Raw genomic sequence first — 25,627 nt, 5'->3', positions numbered from 1 at the left:
TTAGACAAAATTTTATCTTTCTTACATGTTAGCTACCTATACCAATAGGTTTCATATTTCATGATTGGCAACGAAAAGGTCCAAATATGCTCTGCTTTGATGATGCAAAGATCACATATTTCCATAAGAATACAATCTGTGCTTATAGCTTGGTATGGACTCAAATTTTGATGGATGGTCCAACAGTCTAATCTGGATCATATCATGTTTTAAATTTTCAGTTGTAGAATAGAGAAAGAAGTATGTCCAAACTGATTAAACTTGGCAGACAAGTAGTTCAGGTAGAGAAGAAAAGGCTCCCAACAGCTTAATCTGGGACCTTGGAAGAAATAAGGATAGAAGTAGATAGAAAAACAAAAGAAAAAGCCAAAGAAAAGAAAAGGCAAGTAAGGGTCTGCAAGCCTAAGTGCACCCTCCAAGAAGAAACAAAAAATGCTAGGCAAAATAGCTGGGTAAGTAGATGGGGTTGCAGAAGTGGTATTCATTTCAGATTTAACCTTGATGGTCAAGATGAGAAAAGAAAAACAAAGAAGCATGTCTAACTTCCCAATTATCCCTTTTTTCCACTCATTACTTACATCCCCTCATCAATTGAATTGCTTAGAAAACTTGAGGTTTGATGGTGGTTTTATTCATTGAAAAGCCACATTTCTTGTCTAAAAATTCTTTTCATTTTGATCTACTCCCTGAACTAAGTAAGTTTCAAGTAAACTTAGTGATTTTTCCCCTTCATTCACATATTCCCCCATATTAACTCTAACTTTATTATGTAATTCCCCTATGTTACCCTTTCCCTAGTATTATTAACACCATGGTGTATAAACCCCCAAAGCATTCTATAAATATCCTCCTTTTAGCATTATAGCTAAATATGTTTGTCTAAAGGGAGACTTTAGTCCACCTGGGACTGTGGTCAACCCTGTCCTGGGGCTGCTCTAACCTCTGGTTATGAGCAACAACCTCTCCCCTAAGCTCTCACCTTCCCTCTGCTCAGAAAAAACACAAAAATTCCCCAAAAAACCTTGCAAAAAACCCCTCCTACCCATAACCCCCTTTGAAATTATGAAATAACCCAAAAAACCCACCTTTTGGCACTTATCCAAAGTTTCGGCGCATATGGTTGATTTTTCAAAATACATTGAAAAACCTTACAAAACCCATATCCTAATGTCTTCCGCTAAGCGCGCATCCCAAAAAATACATTTTTTAAATCCCGCCCCCTTCCGTATCGCTCGAGCACTTCATCAACCCGTCAGTCGTCCGATCGAGCGCCTCTGATCGGACGGCCCTTATGCATATCGGGTTGGTCCCCATGCCCGACAGTTAGCGCCCGAGAAAATGACGAAGGGTTACGTCAGTCCTCGGCCACGCGTCGCCTTCTCAAGTCTCTCGGAGCGGCCTCTGACAAAACCGGGGCCGTATTGTAAGCGGTCCGAGAAACCCGTTACCACTATTGCACTTACCGCCCGGTTTGCTGGTCCCTTGTCATGCCCATGTCAGAGCCACGTCGCTGCCACCCCACCGTTGCATCACCCCATTCGTCCGTCCCTCCGCTGACATGTCCGCCACTTCAGCATATCCATGGACCAACCAGGACCTGCCACATCACCTGGTGACGTCATGCTGACGTCATCCCACTCCGACCCCACCCGATGACGTCATGCTGACGTCATCCCAAAAACGCGCCAATATTGCCAAAAATCTATTTTAAGCCAAAATTTCGTGTTTTTTCTACTTTTGCCGAAAGAGACTGTTGTTGTTCCTGCATGAATTTAACGACCAGACCAGCGCCAACCTGCACCGTTCAACTCTGAAACCGCGGACGCCTCCGTCGTACCTGCATTTGCAACTGTCAGTGGCAATCCGCAAGGTATTTCTCGAAATTATTCTCTGCACCTGGTTTTTATCCAAATTTCTACAAACAAACTGTTAAGGGAGTGTTAAAACACTGAATTCACCGTCTAGTATCTAGTGACCTGCACCTATTTCCCTCTGGCAAGACAACGAACAGTTTACGAAACCTGCATTTGACTGAAACAACCTGAATTCACAGGTAGCTCGCACAATCGTGAGCTAGAAACCTCTGCTGGCTAAATTCACCATAGAAAAGTTCTGGTCAGCCCTGCTATTTGTCTTTATCAATCTGTTACACAGTATTTCAATTGTTGTGTGCTCAATTAACCCTCTGGTCCCTAAAAATCATACTTTCATTGTAAGGAATCACCTCTGTGTTGTTCTGCTTACTTCAGCCAGTTCACCTGTAAGTCAGAAGCTTAATAGACCATGGAAACTCCAATTGCACTGAACATCAAGCCTCTCAATACCCCTCACAGGGAGTTAGAATGGAAAGCTCTGGGAGATATGGACTATCAGATGTTAGACTATTTTCCATTAGGCTCTAAATATAATATTCAGTTGCTAAATGAGTTGAAAGCCCAGCACCTTAGTGGAGCTGATATCCTAGGGATTTGGGACTCAAACTTGCCCATCTACAACCTCCCTCAGGTAAATCCTATGCCAGAATTGATCCACAGATGCCAGGAGTGCTATGATCCATGCCAAAGAGCTATTCTCAGCCCCACAGGCTCAATTCTATTTCATATCACCCCAGAGAGCATAAATGAGATGCTGCATTTCCACACTACAAAACCATTGACCCCCCTCTACATGTAGAACTTGATAAAGAAGGGGACTAAGTTGTCAAATGACCAGATCATAAAAATCAATCAGTTGTTCATACAAACAGGCTCTGAAGCCATCAGAACTCCTCCTATTGGATATGCATACTTAAATGAATTGGGCAGAATGCTAGTGGATTTGATCAGCTATGTCCTAGGGTTCATGGGAGTGGAGGATGTGGATGATAGTATAATGGCAATGTTGTCTATATTCTCTCCTGGAAAGCCTCCAGCTGTACATTATGACTATGCCACATATATTGCAGATAGGATCCATGACCAGCTAATGAATCTGCAAAGGGAAAGACTGTTCAGATACACTTCGTACATTTACCATCTATTCTTGTTTTATCAACCAGGCAGCTTCCTCATTCCCCTGAAGCAAGTTAATGCCCAGGGGAATCCAAGGTTAGTTGTGTTTTGGACCTCTGTTTTTCATTACACCTCTGTATCACCATACACATACTGTGAGTTCATAGACTTGTTCATTCATCCAGCTATGACATTATTGTATGGTGTTTCTCCTCCAAGGTTGACTGATGATATGAGGAGAATTCTCCATCTAAACAAAACCTACAGCATTGGTAATTGGTACTTTTACCAACACCACACAGTGATCAGAGTTTATGGCTGTGAGTTGAAGCCTTATGGGCTGCCAAGGTATGTCCCTATGAGACTTTTTGCCCTAGAATACTTCAGGCAATTTGGGAATGCCGACTACCTCCACTTCCAAAGCAAGAACAAGAAGGCGCAGTTGAAGGTAAGGAGCCAGCTGGGCCCTTTCCTATATAACAAAAAAGAGGAGGGATGGAAAGAGGCAAATAGTATCTTAGAGGCCCTCAAACTCCAAACTAGTTTTGAGTGGATACCCTATGACCCCAATCATTTTGTTTCCCTCAGGAGGATAAAATACAAATTGGGTACGTATTCACATATGAGGCTGCCTGATATTGAGCAGTATGCCAATGCATCGAGCTGGAAAAAGGGCACCCTAGAAGAGGAAATTACTAGTGAAGAGCTGCTAGAAAGAGAGGCTAGAAATATTCAAAAAGAAGCTGACTTGGAAACTTGTGGACAGGTCCCCCTCTCATATCAAAGACAACTTGGAGCAGCTGCCTCATCCTCAACAACACATCAGCAAGCTGCCATGAATACTCCACAGGCATCCAACAAAGGCAAAGAAAAGCAGATGGAACAGCCACCTCCTATGACTGAAGAGCAAATGGAAACACTAGTGCAACAACAAGAAGAAATGATGCAGAAGGAAGTGCAGCAACAAACACAACACCAACAGCAAGAAGAACAAAGACAGGAGCAGCCTGTCCAGCAAGAGCAAACAGTAGAAGCCCCTAAATCCACTGAACAAACTGTGCCTCCAAGGCAAGAAACTTCAGCTGAGGCATCAATCCTCCAAACTCCACAAAAGGAGGATACAAGCAGGAAAAGGGACAGAGAGACTCCCCTTACAACATCAGCAACTCATGGGGAGAAAAGACAGAGAATCAATCCCTTCTCAGAGGAAGAAATGCCAATGGGACAGTCTTTTGGTATGGTCCCACCCAGCAGGGAAGCATCAGCAAGTTCCTTTCAACAGGAACAGGATAGAGCAATGGGAGGAGAAGTGAGTTCCTCAAATCAGCAAAGGAAAGGTGGACTCAGCATTAAACAGCAGTTCATCGACATTAAGAGAAGAAATGAGCCCATCAAGATACAGCTGTACAACCATCTGTTAAACATGGCTCCCACCAATCAACAAAGACTCATGTCTGCATATGATGTGCAAGAAGGCAAAATGATCATGAGTCATTTTATGCCAACAGCAGTGCAGCCCCAATCTGCCTCTGACTACTTGAGGACTAACCTGGAGGTCCTTGCCAAGGATATCCACCCAATGGATAAAATATAACTGCATAAGCAAACGGGTGAGATGGTCTATGCTTCCCTGGCAAACCAAACATTGGATAACTACAGGCTACAAAATAGCCTTAACAATACAGCCTCTCAGCTAGAATTGGAGAGAGCATCATCCCAAGCAAAGGACAACAGAATAAGGTCCTTATAAGACATCATCATAGAGATTGGGCATGATCCCAAAGATATCAAGGGCATACAAGAGATATTAAAATTGAGGGATGCAGACATGGCAGCCTTGAGGAGAAAGATCAAACTCCCAGCCACAATTCACCCTCAAACAGATGATGTTGCCCAGCAAAGGCATGATCAAGAGGCCACAACCTTGTTGATATCTTTGTACAAGCAGCTAATCCAAACTCAAGAAAAACTGGGAGAATCGGAGGCTGCAAAAGCAGCACTACAGGCAGCCTTGAAACAAAGAGAAGAAGGTCAAACCTCCCAGCCTCCTCCTGAAGTAATCAACCTTGAGGAAGCTGCTCCAACTACTGCTCCTCCTCCTTAGCAAACAGAACCTACAGCACCAACTACCTTGACAGCTGCACCAACAACAGAGCAGACTCATAGTCTGGATATGCAGAAGCTTCAAAATGAAATTCAAGTCGTGGAAGCTCAAATGTTAGAGCTCAATCAAGCCAAATAATCTTTGGCTAAAGTAAATGAAAGATATGATAAGATCAAACAGAATGTGGCTGAGAAGGAAAGAGAGATAAAAGCTCTCAAAAAGAGAATAACTGAGCTTGAGAAAGAGCTCACACTAGATAAGGTGACAACAGAGCTCAAAACAGTCCTATGGGCCAATATTGGCCAGTCCATTACTGATCAGTGGCAGTTCATTGAAACCATAGATGAACAGTCAGCACTCATTACAGAGGCAAATAGGGAGATACACAGAGCAAGAGCAAGCCTTGGCAACATGCCTGATGCTTCCAATAGGATGATCAACATATTGAATAACAAGACAAGCTCTCAACTGACCACCATGGGAATTGCTCACAGGACTGAGACAATCTCAATGGTTAAAAGGGTCCTGACATTAAGAAACCTGGTTGGAACATTAGAAAGGAGAACCCAAGATATGCAGACCGAAATCAACACGTTCATGGACAGGTTTCAGGTGTTACAAAACAGAGGCCTCCCCAGCATACTAAGCAGTGTGGGAAGATTGCTTACCCATGAAAATTATGCTAAAAGGGTCAATGCCTTTGCTGCAAGTCAAATTGCAGGACAGCCCAGCACTTCAGCAGAATCAGGGCCAACATCAGGGCAGACTCTATATAATAGGGTGGAAAACCTGTTTTTTATCATGAACGAGATCAATCATATGTTCGATGTGCCTCCAAATTTCTATAAATATACGGAAGCAGATGAAACCATAGAGGCAATTGTGAAGCACCAGTTGCCCACACAGGAAGTCTGGAACAGATTGACATAGCTAATATTATCAAGCCAGAACCTGTAATGTCAAGTTTTGCAAATTTATAAGTGATCATGCACATGGAAAATTTTGGTAGATAAACATACAAAGAAAGGATGAAAGGCTGAGCCAACTCAGCAGGGCTATTCGGTCACCACAGCAGCAAGCACAGTCACAGGTGGCAGGGCCGAGAAGATACAGCGCAGCAAACGTAAAGGCACATTTTCCAGCATTAAAGCAAAGCGTTCCAACCGACTCATTGACCTCCAAAGGTCAAAATATCCTCTGACAGACTTAAAGAGCAGTTATGTTGCATTTAAAGCTGTAATAACTTCTTTTCTACTTTTCTGTACGAAGTAATGAAGATATTTCTCTCTCAGATGACTCAATGCCTGAGATAATTTGTATAAACATTTCTATAAAGTCCCCTTTGCATGCGTTTTCAAGGGTTGTTGTTGATTTCATTTCTATATTTCTGTTGCTGCACAACTCTCAGAGAAATAATACAAAAGGTGGATGGAATTTCCAAAGCTCTGTGTTCCTTGATGCACTGTGGTGGCTGGCTGAATATTACAGGATTCCTGCATGTTTCATAGCACAATAAGTCTTCTTTAAACCTCTGTGTTATATGTTTTCTAGTCTTTCATTTTCTTTCATGTTTATGAGTTTTACACTTAATGGCAAAGTAAAAGAATAGTTCCAGGATTTAATCAAAGATTACCCTGAACTCAATCTAAGCTGTTATAAATGTTTTCTTCCAGATAGAGTAAATAAGGTGTAATTCTTAATTGCTACACTTTCAAGCTATATCTCTCACTGTGATAAATATTTTCAGGAATTCAAGTTTTCTCCTGAGGCATCTATCTCTTCCCCACACCCCAGCTTTAGTGGAAAATTCTTAAATGCTTTTCACTGGTTGTTTACATATCACCATCATAATCTAACTTTGTTATATGAAGTATTTAAATGGCCCTGTAATTTCAGCAAATCACCTCAAGGTTTCTAAACACTTATAGCCACAGACTCCACTGCCCAATGAAATAAACTTATCAGCAGATTACACACTTCAAGTACAGAAAGATATCCCTCAACCAAAGCACAAAACTAAACACCATCATTTCATAGCTAGCCTAAAATCTCCATAAAACAGAGACAAATTATAAAGAGAGAGCCCTCTCTGATTTCAGTGTGGCTAGGCACTGTAATCCAAAGATTGGTTAGTGGTTACCCCGGCCGTATTCCCTTGGGAGTCAAAGGGAACAACTTGCGTGTTAACATAATTGGAGACTCCACTGGGGACTTCTTAGGATTTTCCAATTTCTATACATCTCTCAAAGCTGCAAATCAAGCCTGAAAATCAGTCATGAAGCCTTCAAAACTGTTTTTGTATCACATTGACAGCTTTAGGGAAGAGCTTTTTCAGTAAGTCTTCATCTTAGCTTTGGAATATATATAGCCATTCCAAAATCTCTATCCAGTCCTTGAAGATAAAAAACTTCCTATAAAAATCCTAAAAAACAGTTAGAAGTTGGCTCCCAAGAAAAATCCACGGCATACTAGGGCAAATCCTGACCCTAATCCACCCATCATTGTTGATAATCCAAATACCATCCCTAGAAACATTAAGAGGCAGCAAAGGCAAGAGCAGCCTGTTGATTTAACCTCAGATTCAGATCATCCTAGCCTTATCTCTACCCCATGCAAGGTCCTTTTCCGGTCTACCCCTAGTTCCCCTAGTTCACCATCAACATCTCAAAGTCCTCCTCTCACATCTTCATCCACTGCATACATCCCCTTGACCAACGCTCTAGGTTCACCCTTACTTGTCACCTCTGTGATACCCATTGTTCCTATTATCCCAGCTGCCCCTGTTAATCCTCTAAACCCTGTAAATATGGCTAACAGATATGCACCCTTGCAGATACCAGCTAATGTTGCAGCTCTACCCCAAGATTACCAAACCAAAATCTCATATTTTGACTCCAATGGCCCTCTGACAGCTGTCCAGCATGCTAAGAGGATGCAAGACCATTTTGAGACCTATGAAATAGATGATGACAGTCTCAGGATGAGGATGTTTGTTCAAAGCCTAACTGGGGATGTAAGAACTTGGTTTAGGTCCCTGAATGCAAATTCCATCACAACTCCTGATGAACTGTATCAAGCCTTTACTAGCAGATGGGAAAAGAAGAAAGATCCTCTGCACATACTTGGGGAATATGACACTATCAAAAGAGGTCCCCAAGAGACTGTTCTGGAGTATTGTGCAAGATTTAACAATGTATATAACGCGATTCCACAAAATTTAAGACCTCCTCCTGATTTAGCCTTGTACAAATTCCCTGATGGTTTTTACCCGGACATGGCCTATCAGTTGAAGGAAAGAGATCCTCAATCCCTTTCAAAGGCCCAAAGGGTTGATGTTACAGTGGAAGCCAACCTAATTGCCAAAAGAAACAGGGCAAGGTTGGAAAAGAGGACTGTTTTCAAAGAGGAACCCTCTGCCTTTGATCAAAAGCTAGATGCAATACTCAATGGAATGAAGAGATTAGGTGATAGAGTGGAATCGGTTGAAAGAAAATCATCATGGGAAGCACCACAAAACAACCCTCCTAGGAATCCAAATTTTAGGAGAACTCAAAACCCAGGCATTGTCAAACCCAATGCTGATCAAGACATAATACCCCCTTTCCAAGAAAATTATGTAGAAACTTCCACATCAACAGAGCCCAATGAAGATCCTGAGATTAATTTAATGGGTCTATATGGTGAAAGTCAAGTTTTCTTAACACAAGAAGATCATGAGGATGATGAAATCAAATTGTTCCAAACTAAATCAGGTGAATCCTTTGACTTCAAACAAGGCTATGATACTACTGTTTATGAAGTCCATAAACAATACAAGCTGAGGAGCAGAACTGTGAATGTAAACCAGCCTGAAAAGATAAAGGATAATCAGCAGCCTGAAAGAGTCATAGTCATAGAGCCTAATGACAAAATAAATTCACATACAGAAGAAGTGATTATTGAAGAGATCACTGAACCACCATCCTTAAAACAGCAGCCTATGGCTACTTCACCTTCTCAACCTAATTTGAAGGTTACTCCCCAAGAGATGTGTAAAAGAGGCAAGTCCCAAATTCAAGATAAAAATCAAGAAGAAGATTTAATGAACAAGGAAAGGACTGTTCCCCATAACCCCAAGACCCAATCTGAAAAACCTTTTGACCTAGAAACTGAAATTGGCAAACTAAAAATAGCAATCCCTCTTTCAGAACTAGCCAAGCATGACATCTATAAACTACAGATCAAGAAGTCTCTTCAACTCACTAGCAACAAAGATGATGTCAATGTGTTGGATGACACCCCAGAATTACTGTTTGGCCCAGAAGTGGATGGAAAAACGGTAGTCACAGGGGTATTACCTTTCTATGTCAGTTTACATATTCATGATAAAATATTACATAATGCAATGTTTGACTCAGGTGCCTCTCACAATCTCATGCCAAAAGCAGTCATGGAGAGATTGAATCTAGACATAACAAGACCATACAAGGACCTGTTTTCCTTTGACTCCAGCCAAGTCAAGTGTCTAGGTCTCATAAAAGATTTATGTGTGTCTCTGGTTTAGTACCCAAACAAGACAATCCTAATGGATGTGGTAGTTGCTGATATTCCACCTAAGTATGGGATGCTGTTATCAAGATCTTGGGGAGCTAAACTCCAAGGTTCCCTGCAATTAGACATGTCATATGCCACCATCTCTGTTTTTGGGCAACCAAAAAGACTGTACAGAGAAACACTCATGAAATACATGGTCAGCAGTGAAGAAAAGCCTCAAAACTTTCCCATATATGCTTTCCATTCAGACATAGACTCATACATTCTCTTCAATGACAGCACAACTCCCTCAAAAGGTGAGGTTGACACCAAGATACTCATACAGGAGGAAGACTCAAATGAAAGAATTATCACCCATGAGACAACAGTCAATCAAACACTAGATACTACTGTTGTTCTAAATATCAAGCATACCCAATCAAATGATGAAACTGTCCTAGAAGACAAGCTAGAGGAAAAACCACAACTGCCACTCACATTACCAGCCCATGAACAGATCATTAAATCTCCTTCCCAACAGGATATTCTATGGTTCCTTGAATTTTATGGCTCAGTCAACAAGTTAGGGGCAGGAGCTGGAGTTTGGGTACACAATGAAGAAAATAGTCATGCAGAAGGCAGATCCTATAGATTGAACTTCAGATGTACCAATAACATGGCAGAATATGAAGCTCTTTTACTAGGCCTTAGGTTAGTAAAGTTCTTACAAGCTGCCAGGGTTTCAATCATGGGTGATTCGGATTTAGTTATCCAACAAGTGAAGGGAAATTTTGTCACCAATGACAAAAGACTAAGGACTTATAGGTCTGTTGTTGCTGAGGTACTAAAATTTTTCTCTGAATTCCAAATCACTAAAATTCCTAGAACCCGCAATCTGCATGCTCATAGTTTAGCCACATTTGCAAGTACATGTAAGCTGCCTTTTGAGCCCCATCATTGTTTTACAGCTGAGGTAAAACACAGACCCTCCATTCCAAACAACGTTAATGATTGGCAAGTATTTGAGGATGACAAGCAAATAAACCATTTTTTAACTCTGCAACAAGAATTTGCAGGATTAAATATTGACACTGATGCAGCAAGTCAATCACAAATACTTGATACAGCAAGTCAATCACAAATACTTGATGGAGCAAGTCCATCACAAATAAAGTTTCAACAGATTACTCACCCAATATCACCTAGAACAGCAAAACAAATGCTAAATCCAACTATTTTCAACAAAGACAACATTCAGCAAATTCAATCAATAAATTGTGAGGAAGTGGCCAATGCTGAAACTGAAATCATAGAGTTGAAAGACAATTTTCTACCAACAGGCCTAACTCCACTAGAGGACATCTTTGATTCAAATGATGTCCCCAGAAAACCAAAAATGCAGCCCTTAAATGCAGCCATTGAAGAATGCAACCTAGGTACAATTGACAAACCCAAAATAATCAAATTGTCTGCTTCTTTACCTCCTGACCAAAAGCCTAAATACATTGACCTCTTTAAAGAGTTCCAGGATGTCTTTGCATGGAGTTATGAGGACCTAAAGTCCTATGACACCTCTGTTATCCAACATAAAATCCCTCTCAAACCTGATCAAAAGCCCTTTAAACAAAAATTGAGAAGAATCAATCCTATGCTTCTCCCAGCAATGGAACAAGAAGTACAGAAAATGTTCAAGGCAGGCATCATAGCACCAATCAGATTCTCTGAATGGATCTCCAACTTAGTCCCTACAAGAAAGAAGACTGGTGAAATTAGGCTGTGTGTGGACTTAAGGAATCTGAACCAAGTATCCCTCAAAGACAACTATCCCTTACCCAAGATGGATCACATTCTCCAAAGAGTGGTAGGGGCCTCAAGGATCTCATTACTGGATGGATTTTCAGGCTTCAATCAAATCCTGGTACACCCTGATGATCAAGACAAAACGACATTCACTACCCCATGGGGAACTTTCAAATATGTAAAGATGCCTTTTGGATTAAAAAATTCAGGGGCAACTTTTCAAAGAGCCATGGATATTGCTTTTGCCAAGGAGATTCACGACTTTTTAGTCATTTACCTAGATGACCTTACACCTTTCTCAAAATCAGACCAAGAACATATAAAACATTTGAGATAGATCTTCCTAAAATGCAGAAAATATGGAATTTCCTTGAATCCCAAGAAATCCCTATTTGGTTTGGAGGAAGGTAAGCTATTGGGCCACATCATTTCTAAGGATGGCATTAGAATTGACCCAGATAGGATACAGGCTATCCTACAAATGCCCCACCCAAGAAATGTCAAAGAGTTGCAAGGATTCTTGGGAAAAATCAATTTCTTGAGAAGGTTTATCCCAAACTTAGCAGAACTAATCAAATTATTAAATAATATGCTAAAGAAAGATTCAAAAGTCAAATGGACTGTTGAAGCCAATCAAGCCTTTGAAGGTATAAAACTGGCCCTTACCCAAACCCCAGTGTTGACCAATCCTCAGTTTGACAGAGAATTTATCATTTTCTCTTTTGCCTCCCAGCATACTATTGCTGTTGTTTTATTGCAAAAAGATGACCAAGGAAATGAGAAGCCAATTGCTTTCTTTAGCAAAGCTCTTAGAGATGCACCCCTGAAGTATCAAATCATGGAAAAGCAAGCTTATGCTTTGGTCAAAGCCATTAAAGACTTTAGGATTTACATCCTATACTCCCATGTTATAGCTTATGTACCAAGTCCTATTGTCAAAGACATTCTCACCCAAGAAAATTTAGAGGGCAGAAGAGGAAAGTGGATTGCCAACATCTTGGAATTCGATATTGAGATAAAACCTACAAAACTAATAAAAGGGCAAGGCTTGGCTAAATTAATGACAGAAGCAAATTTCCAAGCCTTAGACATTAACCAGCTGGACAGTGAACCGGAGCTGGCGACTCCAAATATCAATGTAGCCTTTGAACAATCCCCTTGGTACTCTGATATATGTTATGTATTACAAAACCTGTGTGCTCCCCCAGGATTGTCCAGAAATAAATGTAGGTTTTTAAAAATGAAAGCTTCTAAATTCTGTGTTATGGATGGAAATTTATTGTGGAAAAACCATGAAGGAACATTGCTAAACTGCCTAATTGAGAATGAAACTGACAATATCATAAAGGAATTTCATGCAGGTGACTGTGGTGGACACTTGTACTGGAAGTCCACTGTGGATAAAATACTAAGGGCTGGGTACTACTGGCCCACCATGTTCTCTGATGTCAAGAAATTCACCACCTCATGTCATAAATGCCAAGTGTTTGAGGGAAAGAGACAGTTGTTGCCACTTCCCTTAAGGCCTATTGCAACAGAGAGACCTTTTCAACAATGGGGCTTGGATTTCATTGGGGAAATTCATCCCTCATCCTCAGGCCAACATAGATGGATCTTAACAGCTACAGACTACTTCACCAAGTGGATTGAAGTTGTTCCATGCAGACAAGCAAATGATTCCACTATCATTCAGTTCTTGGAGAGCAACATATTGGCTAGATTTGGCTGTCCTGACAAAATAATAACAGACAATGCTGCTTCTTTCAGATCCAAGAAAATGGTGAACTTCTACCATAAATTTCACATCACCTTGGGCCATTCTACTACATACTATCCCCAAGGGAATGGCCTTGCTGAGTCATCAAATAAAAGTTTGGTAAACATCATAAAGAAAGTACTAGAAGAGAACAAAAAGAATTGGCATAAGAAGCTTATGAATGCCCTATGGGCAGATAGACTAACAACCAAAAGATCAATCGGGACCAGCCCATATGAGTTGGTTTATGGATTAGAGGCCTGTTATGAAACTTCTTCAAGAGAGCCAAGCTGAACCAAATGATATGCAAAGAAGAATCAATCAAATCATATGTTTACAGCAAACTAGAGACCAAGTTTTCAGCAGAGTTCAAGTTCTACAAGAAAAATTAAAGAAGGCCTTTGATAGAAGAACTAAGGCAGAAGATTTTAACATTGGTGACAAAGTCCTCAAGTGGGATTCAAGAAGAGAGGATAAGGGAAAACATGGAAAATTTGATTCCCTATGGAGAGGACCATTTGTTGTCCAAGCAGTACAAGGAAACAACACTTATTTCCTTAAGAGTCTCAATGAAAATGATTTGGATGAGGGTCCTATGAATGGCAGGAAGCTGAAGCACTATTTTGAATATCACCCATAAGTGCAGCCTGAGTTTTACCTTGTACATATCCAGATGTATATATTATTTTCTGTCAACATGTAGAAATGCAATTTCTCAAAGTTTTCTTAAATTGCCAGCGAAAGGTGAATAGAATCAGAGGTCTACCAAGAAGAGAAGCACACAATTTTGGCATTTTAAAGCAGCAAACTTCAAGATTGGCAAGAGTAGTCAAGGAGCAAGGCAATCTGACCTGATGTTCTTGGTCTTTCAAAATGAAACACCACCCCCATGTGGAGCCACTGTTAGCTACCTATACCAATAGGTTTCATATTTCATGATTGGCAATGAAAAGGTCCAAATATGCTCTGCTTTGATGATGCAAAGATCACATATTTCCATAAGAATACAATCTGTGCTTATAGCTTGGTATGGACTCAAAGTTTGATGGATGGTCCAACAGTCTAATATGGATCATATCATGTTTTAAATTTTCAGTTGTAGAATAGAGAAAGAAGTCTGTCCAAACTGTTTAAACTTGGCAGACAAGTAGTTCAGGTAGAGAAGAAAAGGCTCCCAACAGCTTAATCTGGGACCTTGGAAGAAATAAGGATAGAATTAGATAGAAAAACAAAAGAAAAAGACAAAGAAAAGAAAAGGCAAGTAAGGGTCTGCAAGCCTAAGTGCACCCTCCAAGAAGAAACAAAAATGCTAGGCAAAATAGCTGGGTAAGTAGATGGGGTTGCAGAAGTGGTATTCGTTTCAAATTTAACCTTGATGGTCAAGATGAGAAAAGAAAAACAAAGAAGCATGTCTAACTTCCCAATTATCCCTTTTTTCCACTCATTACTAACATCCCCTCATCAATTGAATTTCTTAGAAAAATTGAGGTTTGATGGTGGTTTTATTCATTGAAAAGCCACATTTCTTGTCTAAAAATTCTTTTCATTTTGATCTACTCCCTGAACTAAGTAATTTTCAAGTAAACTTAGTGATTTTTCCCCTTCATTCACATATTCCCCCATATTAACTCTAACTTTATTATGTAATTCCCCTATGTTACCCTTTCCCTAGTATTATTAACACCATGGTGTATAAACCCCCAAAGCATTCTATAAATATCCTCCTTTTAGCATTATAGCTAAATATGTCTGTCTAAAGGGAGACTTTAGTCCACCTGGGACTGTGGTCAACCCTGTCCTGGGGCTGCTCTAACCTCTAGTTATGAGCAACAACCTCTCCCCTAAGCTCTCACCTTCCCTCTGCTCAGAAAAACCCAAAAATTCCCCAAAAAACCTTGCACAAAACCCCTCCTACCCATAACCCCCTTTGAAATTATGAAATAACCCAAAAAACCCACCTTTTGGCACTTATCCAAAGTTTCGGCGCATATGGTTGATTTTTCAAAATACATTGAAAAACCTTACAAAACCCATATCCTAATGTCTTCCGCTAAGCGCGCATCCCAAAAAATACATTTTTTAAATCCCGCCCCCTTCCGTATCGCTCGAGCACTTCATCAACCCGTCAGCCGTCCGATCGAGCGCCTCTGATCGGACGGCCCTTATGCATATCAGGTTGGTCCCCACGCCCGACAGTTAGCGCCCGAGAAAATGACGAAGGGTTACGTCAGTCCTCGGCCACGCGTCGCCTTCTCAAGTCTCTCGGAGCGGCCTCTGACAAAACTGGGGTCGTATTGTAAGAGTTCCGAGAAAACCGTTACCACTATTGCACTTACCACCCGGTTTGTTGGTCCCTTGTCACGCCCACGTCGCTGCCACCCCGCCGTCGCATCACCCCATTCATCCGTCCCTCCGCTGACATGTCCGCCACTTCAGCATATCCATGGACCAACCAGGACCTGCCACATCACCCAGTGACGTCATCCAACTCCGACCCCACCTAATGACATCATGCTGACATCATCCCAAAAATGCGCCAATATTGCCAAAAATCTATTTTAAGCCAAAATTTCGTGTTTTTTCTACTTTTGCCGAAAGAGACTGTTGTTGTTCCTGCATGAATTTAACGACCAGACCAGCGCCAACCTGCACCATTCAACTCTGAAACCGCGGACGCCTCCGTCGTACCTGCATTTGCAACTGTCAGTGGCAATCTACAAGGTATTTCTCGAAATTATTCTCTACACCTGGTTTTTATCCAAATTTCTACAAACAAACTGTTAAGGGAGTGTTAAAACACTGAATTCACCGTCTAGTATCTAGTGCCCAGCACCTATTTCCCTTTGGCAAGACAACGAACAGTTTACGAAACCTGCATTTGACTGAAACAACCTTAATTCACAAGTAGCTCGTGCAATCGTGAGCTAGAAACCTCTGCTGGCTAAATTCACCATAGAAACGTTCTGGTCAGCCCTGCTATTTGTCTTTATCAATCTGTTACACAGTATTTCAATTGCTGTGTGCTCAATTAACCCTCTGGTCCCTAAAAATCACACTTTCATTGTAAGGAATCACCTCTGTGTTGTTCTGCTTACTTCAGCCAGTTCACCTGTAAGTCAGAAGCTTAATAGACCATGGAAACTCCAATTTCACTGAACATCAAGCCTCTCAATACCCCTCACAGGGAGTTAGAATGGAAAGCTCTTGGAGATATGGACTATCAGATGTTAGACTATTTTCCATTAGGCTCTAAATATAATATTCAGTTGCTAAATGAGTTGAAAGCCCAGCACCTTAGTGGAGCTGATATCCTAGGGATTTGGGACTCAAACTTGCCCATCTACAACCTCCCTCAGGTAAATCCTATGCCAAAATTGATCCACAGATGCCAGGAGTGCTATGATCCATGCCAAAGAGCTGTTCTCAGCCCCACAGGCTCAATTCTGTTTCATATCACCCCAGAGAGCATAAATGAGATGCTGCATTTCCACACTGCAAAACCATTGACCCCCCTCTACATGCAGAACTTGATAAAGAAGGGGACTAAGTTGTCAAATGACCAGATCATCAAAATCAATCAGTTGTTCATACAACCAGGCTCTGAAGCCATCAGAACTCCTCCTATTGGATATGCATACTTAAATTAATTGGGCAGAATGCTAGTGGATTTGATCAGCTATGTCCTAGGGTTCATGGGATTGGAGGATGTGGATGATAGTATAATGGCAATGCTGTCTATATTCTCTCCTGGAAAGCCTCCAGCTGTACATTATGACTATGCCACATATATTGCAGATAGGATCCATGACCAGCTAATGAATCTGCAAAGGGAAAGACTGTTTAGATACACTTCGTACATTTACCATCTATTCTTGTTTTATCAACCAAGCAGCTTCCTCATTCCCCTGAAGCAAGTTAATGCCCAGGGGAATCCAAGGTCAGTTGTGTTTTGGACCTCTGTTTTTCATTGCACCTCTGTATCACCATACACATACTGTGAGTTCATAGACTTGTTCATTCATCCAGCTATGACATTATTGTATGGTGTTTCTCCTCCAAGGTTGACAGATGATATGAGGAGAATTCTCCATCTAAACAAAACCTACAGCATTGGTAATTGGTACTTTTACCAACACCACACAGTGATCAGAGTTTATGGCTGTGAGTTGAAGCCTTATAGGCTGCCAAGGTATGTCCCTATGAGACTTTTTGCCCTAGAATACTTCAGGCAATTTGGGAATGCCGACTACCTCCACTTCCAAAGCAAGAACAAGAAGGCGCAGTTGAAGGTAAGGAACCAGCTGGGCCCTTTCCTATATAACAAAAAAGAGGAGGGATGGAAAGAGGCAAATAGTATCCTAGAGGCCCTCAAACTGCAAACTAGTTTTGAGTGGATACCCTATGACCCCAATCATTTTGTTTCCCTCAGGAGGATAAAATACAAATTGGTTACCTATTCACATATGAGGCTACCTGAGATTGAGCAGTATGCCAATGCATCGAGCTAGAAAAAGGGCACCCTAGAAGAGGAAATTACTAGTGAAGAGCTGCTAGAAAGAGAGGCTAGAAATATTCAAAAAGAAGCTGACTTGGAAACTTGTGGACAGGTCCCCCTCTCATATCAAAGACAACTTGGAGCAGCTGCCTCATCCTCAACAACACATCAGCAAGCTGCCATTAATACTCCACAGACATCCAACAAAGGCAAAGAAAAGCAGATGGAACAACCACCTCCTATGACTAAAGAGCAAATGGAAACACTAGTGCAACAACAAGAAGAAATGATGCAGAAGGAAGTGCAGCAACAAACACAACACCAACAGCAAGAAGAACAAAGACAGGAGCAGCCTATCCAGCAAGAGCAAACAGTGGAAGCCCCTAAATCCACTAAACAAACTGTGCCTCCAAGGCAAGAAACTTCAGCTGAGGCATCAATCCTCCAAACTCCACAAAAGGAGGATACAAGCAGGAAAAGGGACAGAGAGACTCCCCTTACAACATCAACAACTCATGGGGAGAAAAGACAGAGAATCAATCCCTTCTCAGAGGAAGAAATGCCAATGGGACAGTCTTTTGGTATGGTCCCACCCGGCAGGGAAGCATCAGCAAGTTCCTTTCAACAGGAACAGGATAGAGCAATGGGAGGAGAAGTGAGTTCCTCAAATCAGCAAAGGGAAGGTGGACTCAGCATTAAACAGCAGTTCATCGACATTAAGAGGAGAAATGAGCCCATCAAGATACAGCTGTACAACCATCTGTTAAACATGGCTCCCACCAATCAACGAAGACTCATGTCTGCATATGATGTGCAGGAAGGCAAAATGATCATGAGTCATTTTATGCCAACAGCAGTGCAACCCCAATCTGCCTCTAACTACTTGAGGACTAACCTGGAGGTCCTTGCCAAGGATATCCACCCAATGGATAAAATAGAACTGCATAAGCAAACGGGTGAGATGGTCTATGCTTCCCTGGCAGACCAAACATTGGATAACTACAGGCTACAAAATAGCCTTAACAATACAGCCTCTCAGCTAGAATTGGAGAGAGCATCATCCCAGGTAAAGGACAACAGAATAAGGTCCTTAGAAGACATCATCATAGAGATTGGGCATGATCCCAAAGATATCAACGGCATACAAGAGATATTAAAATTGAGGGATGCAGACATGGCAACCTTGAGAAGAAAGATAAAACTCCCAGCCACAATTCACCCTCAAACAGATGATGTTGCCCAGCAAAGGCATGATCAAGAGGCCACAACCTTGTTGATATCTCTGTACAAGCAGCTAATCCAAACTCAAGAAAAGTTGGGAGAATCGGAGGCTGCAAAAGCAGCACTACAGGCAGCCTTGAAACAAAGAGAAGAAGGTCAAACCTCCCAGCCTCCTCCTGAAGTAATCAACCTTGAGGAAGCTGCTCCAACTACTGCTCCTCCTCCTTAGCAAACAGAGCCTACAGCACCAACTACATCGACAGCTGCACCAACAATAGATCAGACTCATAGTCTGGATATGCAGAAGCTTCAAAATGAAATTCAAGTCGTGGAAGCTCAAATGTTAGAGCTCAATCAAGCCAAATAATCTTTGGCTAAAGTAAATGAAAGATATGATAAGAGCAAACAGAATGTGGCTGAGAAAGAAAGAGAGATAAAAGCTCTCAAAAAGAGAATAACTGAGCTTGAGAAAGAGCTCACACTAGATAAGTTGACAGCAGAGCTCAAAACAGTCCTATGGGCCAATATTGGCCAGTCCATTACTAATCAGTGGCAGTTCATTGAAACCATAGATGAACAGTCAGCACTCATTACAAAGGCAAATAGGGAGATACACAGAGCAAGAACAAGCCTTGGCAACATGCCTGATGCTGCCAATAGGATGATCAACATATTGAATAACAGGACAAGCTCTCAACTGACCACCATGGGAATTGCTCATAGGACTGAGACAATCTCAATGGTTAAAAGGGTCCTGACATTAAAAAACCTGGTTGGAACATTAGAAAGGAGAACCCAAGATATGCAGACCGAAATCAACACGTTCATGGACAGGTTTCAGGTGTTACAAAACAGAGGCCTCCCCAGCATACTAAGCAGTGTGGGAAGATTGCTTACCCATGAAAATTATGCTAAAAGGGTCAATGCCTTTGCTGCAAGTCAAATTGCAGGACAGCCCAGCACTTCAGTAGAATCAGGGCCAGCATCAGGGCAGACTCTATATAATAGGGTGGAAAACCTGTTTTTTATCATGAACGAGATCAATCATCTGTTCGATGTGCCTCCAAATTTCTATAAATATACGGAAGCAGATGAAACCATAGAGGCAATTGTGAAGCACCAGTTGCCCACACAGGAAGTCTGGAACAGATTGACACAGCTAATATTATCAATCCAGAATCTGTAATGTCAAGTTTTGCAAATTTATAAGTGATCATGCACACGGAAAATTTTGGTAGATAAACATACAAAGAAAGGATGAAAGGCTGAGCCAACTCAACAGGGCTATTCGGTCACCACAGCAGCAAGCACAGTCACAGGTGGCAGGGCCGAGAAGATACAGCGCAACAAACGTAAAGGCACATTTTCCAGCATTAAAGCAAAGCGTTCCAACCGACTCAGTGACCTCCAAAGGTCAAAATATCCTCTGATAGACTTAAAGAGCAATTATGTTGCATTTAAAGCTGTAATAACTTCTTTTCTACTTTTCTGTACGAAGTAATGAAGATATTTCTCTCTCAGATGACTCAATGCCTGAGATATTTTGTATAAAAATTTCTATAAAGTCCCCTTTGCATGTGTTTGCAAGGGTTGTTGTTGATTTCATTTCTATATTTCTGTTGCTGCACAACTCTCAGAGAAATAATACAAAAGGTGGATGGAATTTCCAAAGCTCTGTGTTCCTTGATGCACTGTGGTGGCTGGCTGAATATTACAGGATTCCTGCATGTTTCATAGCACAATAAGTCTTCTTTAAACCTCTGTGTTATATGTTTTCTAGTCTTTCATTTTCTTTCATGTTTATGAGTTTTACACTTAATGGCAAAGTAAAAGAATAGTTCCAGGATTTAATCACAGATTACCCTGAACTCAATCTAAGTTGTTATAAATGTTTTCTTCCAGATAGAGTAAATAAGGTGTAATTCTTAATTGCTACACTTTCAAGCTATATCTCTCACTGTGATAAATATTTTCAGGAATTCAAGTTTGCTGCTGAGGCATCTATCTCTTCCCCACACCCCAGCTTTAGTGGAAAATTCTTAAATGCTTATCACTGGTTGTTTACATATCACCATCATAATCTAACTTTGTTATATGAAGTATTTAAATGGCCCTTTAATTTCAGCAAATCACCTCAAGGTTTCTAAACACTTATAGCCACAGACTCCACTGCCCAATGAAATAAACTTATCAGCAGATTGCACACTTCAAGTACAGAAAGATATCCCTCAACCAAAGCACAAAACTAAACACCATCATTTCATAGCTAGCCTAAAATCTCCATAAAACAGAGACAAATTATAAAGAGAGAGCCCTCTCTGATTTCAGTGTGGCTAGGCACTGTAATCCAAAGATTGGTTAGTGGTTACCCCGACCGTATTCCCTTGGGAGTCAAAGGCAACAACCTGGGTGTTAACATTACAAACACAGGATTTATTTGCAGAATTGGATGTTAAATTTCAATCATGTGTGATCTATAATTCAAGCAAGGTGGATGTATTCTAATCAGGAGTTTGTTTTATTATTATTTTCAGACAAGTATGATTTTTGTTTATATAGATGTGTCATGAGATTAAATAGTAGTTTTTTCTTCTGCAAATTGAGTATGTGTATATAATTCTTATTTATGCAAAGTGTGGGATTAATTTTCATTTACATCAAGTGTGAGATTGATTTACATATATGTAGAAGTGTGAGATTTTCTTTATTTCGAAGCAGAGTGTGAGATTTCTATAAGCAAAAGTAGTTTTAAGAAAGAAAGTGTGATCATCATTGTAGAGTTAATCTTATTTTCTAGGAATAACTAATTTTCTCATAAAAGACATGTGCATCTCAATAACGCAATTTAATATAGAATAAAAGGCTTCTAGCACATGCAGTGCACTTACACTTCATCGGTTTACTAGCCCTAGTCGATAATTTATGTAAGCAATTTAAGTTCAATTAATTGTCAAACATTTTGGCGTCATTTCTAGGGAAGTGTATATAGGATTCTTTTCTTTTTACTTAAAACAAAAATGATATGCATAGGGAAAGAGATTGTAGAGGTATATTTGTAGGTAGAGGTAAAATCTTAATTCTAACATCATCACTCACCCCACCACGACCTCATAGTGCCACACCACCCACGCAAACTCATATTCCATCATTTTCAGGAAAACATAAACTTCCTGAGGTACTCAAATCCAAAATCCAACCTAGATATTCACCAACCTCATCAACTAAAGCAATAATAGAAGAAGAGGATCCTACATCCTCAATAGAAGGAGTAATTTTCCTATCTTCAACTGGAGAGAAACTTCCAAGACAAGAACTAGAAATCCCTAATGAAGAAGAGGAGGAAGAAAATTATTTTAACTTGCCATTGATAGAAGAACTAAAAGAGGAATTAGAAAACCCAATTTTGGAACCCTATATTAGTTCTGAAGAATCTACAATGGTTGGAGAAGAGGAAGGAGAGGTACATAATATCAATGGTCAATAACCTAGGATTGGAGGAGGAAGAGGAGGAAATAGGGAAGGTGGAAGAGGTGGAGGAAGAGGGAGAGGAGGAGGTAGAGGATATCCAGAACCTTTTGGATTTCCTATCCTCAATGAAGATACAACGGCTACAATGAAAAACATCTCACCCTCCATCCTTCCAAATTTTCATGCATTAAGAAGTGAAGATGTTGAAACATTTCTCTTTGAATTTGAAGTCTTGTGTAGATCGTATGATTACTTGCTTGGCAATAAAAGTTGAAATTGTTTCCAACAACTCTTAACGATGTAGTGTTAAAATGGTTCATGGGATTAGGAGTTAATTCTATAAGAACATGGGAACAAATGAAAACTACAACCTTAGAGAAATATAAGGACTAATGTATGCCCCATAATATTAAGGATGAAGTCTTTAAAATGATGCAAAAATAAGATGAAAATCTTGAAGATTTCATTGAAATAGTTGCTTATAATGTTAAAAGGGATAAAATGCATGGATTAGATTAAGAAACTTTGAAAGCTCTCTTATTAAAATCCATTAGAGATGAGTGGATTGATCTTCTCAATTTGATGGGTAAGGGAGATATTTCTCAATTATCATTTGGAGAAATTTATGAATTATGCATACACATTTCAAGAGGTAAGGCAAGAACTGGGAAAAATTTGAGAGACCCTTCCATGTCTAGGATTAATAAATCTGCAGCTGGGACAGTAAGTAGGGTTGAATTAGGCAATTTGCTTGACAACTTTAAAATAGACATTTTGGGGAATCTTAGTGAATAAATAGATACCCTTAAAGTAGAAAATAAGAAAAACACTGATAATGTTGCATTATCAATCTTTTGTCCCAAATGTAGAAAAAAATATGCTCTGAGAGGATGCCCTCTTAACTTAAAAAGTGTATAAATTTGTGTTATATGTGCAAAAAATCATCATACAAGGGAATTTCCTTCAATACAAGGTCTTAAAGTTGTTTATCAAGAGGAAGTAATACCAAATCAAGTAGATCCCATTTGTTTTATTGCTAATAGATTGTGGCAAAATTCACAACCAAATATGACCCAAGATTTTAACACTCAAGCATTTACACAACCATCACAAAACAATTCGACTACACCCATGCCTTGGCACTCTTGGCCTCAACCTTGGGCACAAGGATGGAAAAATCCTTACGAAAAATATCCTCAATATCAATAACTTTACCCTATTTTTCCACCACAATATTTTCCTCAACATGTTCAACCAACTCAACCTCAAAATCCAAATCCACAATTTTCATTACCATTTCCTCAAAGACCAAATCAACTTCCTACCCAACCACTTCCAAATCCAAATATTAATAAAAATTCACAACATGTTTACAATATGGAAGAACAAAATTTCCAAACCTACATGATAACTCCATTAGATATAAACAATGTCCAACTTAGATCTAGTAGAGTACTGGAAAAGAAGTCCCCATCAGTTGTTATTCAGGAATCTGAAAAGGAGAACCTCTCTGAAAAAAGAGAAATCTCTTAATCAAGAAGAAAATTCTCAAAAACAAACCACCCATGCACATTTTGATGATATTCCAATAAACTCAACTCCCATCATATAAAAACCTTGAGTATTTTTTCAATCACCACCTTTTCCTAAGAGATTGAAAATTGATAAGGGGTAGAAAAACAGATTTTATTGCCTAAATATGATATGATAGATGAACTGAATAATGTTTGTATAAAAATTCATTTGTTACAAGCTATTAAATAAATACCAATATTTTTAAAGACAATCAAGGAGTTAAGTATTAAAAGGCCAGGAAGAAAGAGAAAAGAAGTAAAAATAATTCAATTAGTTGGAAAAATTGCAAATATCATGATGGGAAAAACAATAATTTATAAATATATTGATCCAAGAAATCCCATTTTGAAAACACATATCAATGGTATTTAAATTCCAAACACATTGATTGATTTAGGAGTAGCTATAAACATCATAAGTAAAAAAACTATGAATCAATTGAAACTTCCTAATCTTCAATATAAACCTACATTGTTGCAATTAGCAGACAAATTTGTTATTAAACCTGATGGTGTATTAGAAGACATATTTGTATCCTTAGATTCTTGGGAGTATGTTGTTGATTTTATGATTCTAACACCCAATAGTAATTTAGGAGGACATCCATTGATTCTAGGAAGAACATGGTTAGATACAACCGATGCTTTTATAAGTTATATATATGGTGATATGTTTATTTGTTATGGAAGTTCAACAAAAAAATATACAGTATATCCTCCTACAAAAACAACAATAGAGGTAGAAATTGAAGAATGGATAGATGATGATATTGATATATACGACCAAACTTTGTTACTTCACAAATTGATGAAGAAGATTGGATTTTGAATAATGGAAAATAATGATTCTTCCTCATATTTTGAATCTAATCAAATTTTTCAAGAATAATGTAATATTGAATATTTATCATCTCTTCAGTTATATTTACATTATATGGAAAAAATTGGCAATTCTTTGATAGAAATCTTTCTAGAAAAAACCTTGAATATAAATAATAATCTAGAAAAAATTCAAAAGAAAGATTTAATAGAAATGTTACAAGAACATTCCTATGTTTATGCATGGGAATACACTGACATGAAAGGAACTGATCCCAATACTTGTATACATAATATTTACATTGAAGAAAATGCCAAACTAATTCGACAACCTCAAAGGAGAATGAATCCAAATTTAAGGGAAAGTGTTAAAGAGGAACTACAAAAAATGTTGAATGTGAATTTCATTTATCCAATATCAGATAAGCTAGTGGGTTTCACCATTGGTAATTGTTCCTTAAAAGAATGAAAATGGAGAGTATGCATTGACTATAGGGAATTTAATAAAGCCATTTTAAAATATCATTTTCCACTTCCTTTTATAGATCAATTTTTAGATACATTGGCAGGAAAGAAATATTTCTCATTCTTGGATGGTTTTAGTGGATATAACCAGATCCAAGTAGCTTCAGAAGATCACGATAAAAACCACTTTTACCTGTCCATGGGGAACCTATGCCTATAGAGTACTTCCTTTCGAATTATGTAATGCGCCTACAACATTCCAAAGGGCAGTTTTAGGAATTTTCTCTAATCTAATTCATGATTGTGTGGAAGTTTATATGGATGATTTTATTTTCTATGGAAATTATTTTGAAGAAGCTCTTAAAAATTTGGAAAAAAACCTCATTAGATGTATGGAAGCAAATCTCTCATTAAGCCATGAAA

This window comes from Pinus tabuliformis, chromosome 9 (genome assembly GCF_031772625.1).
Source record: "Pinus tabuliformis cultivar Carrire ecotype Pingquan chromosome 9, CPIR1, whole genome shotgun sequence".
NCBI lineage: Eukaryota > Viridiplantae > Streptophyta > Pinopsida > Pinales > Pinaceae > Pinus > Pinus tabuliformis.
Note: the sequence above shows the minus strand (reverse complement) of the source record.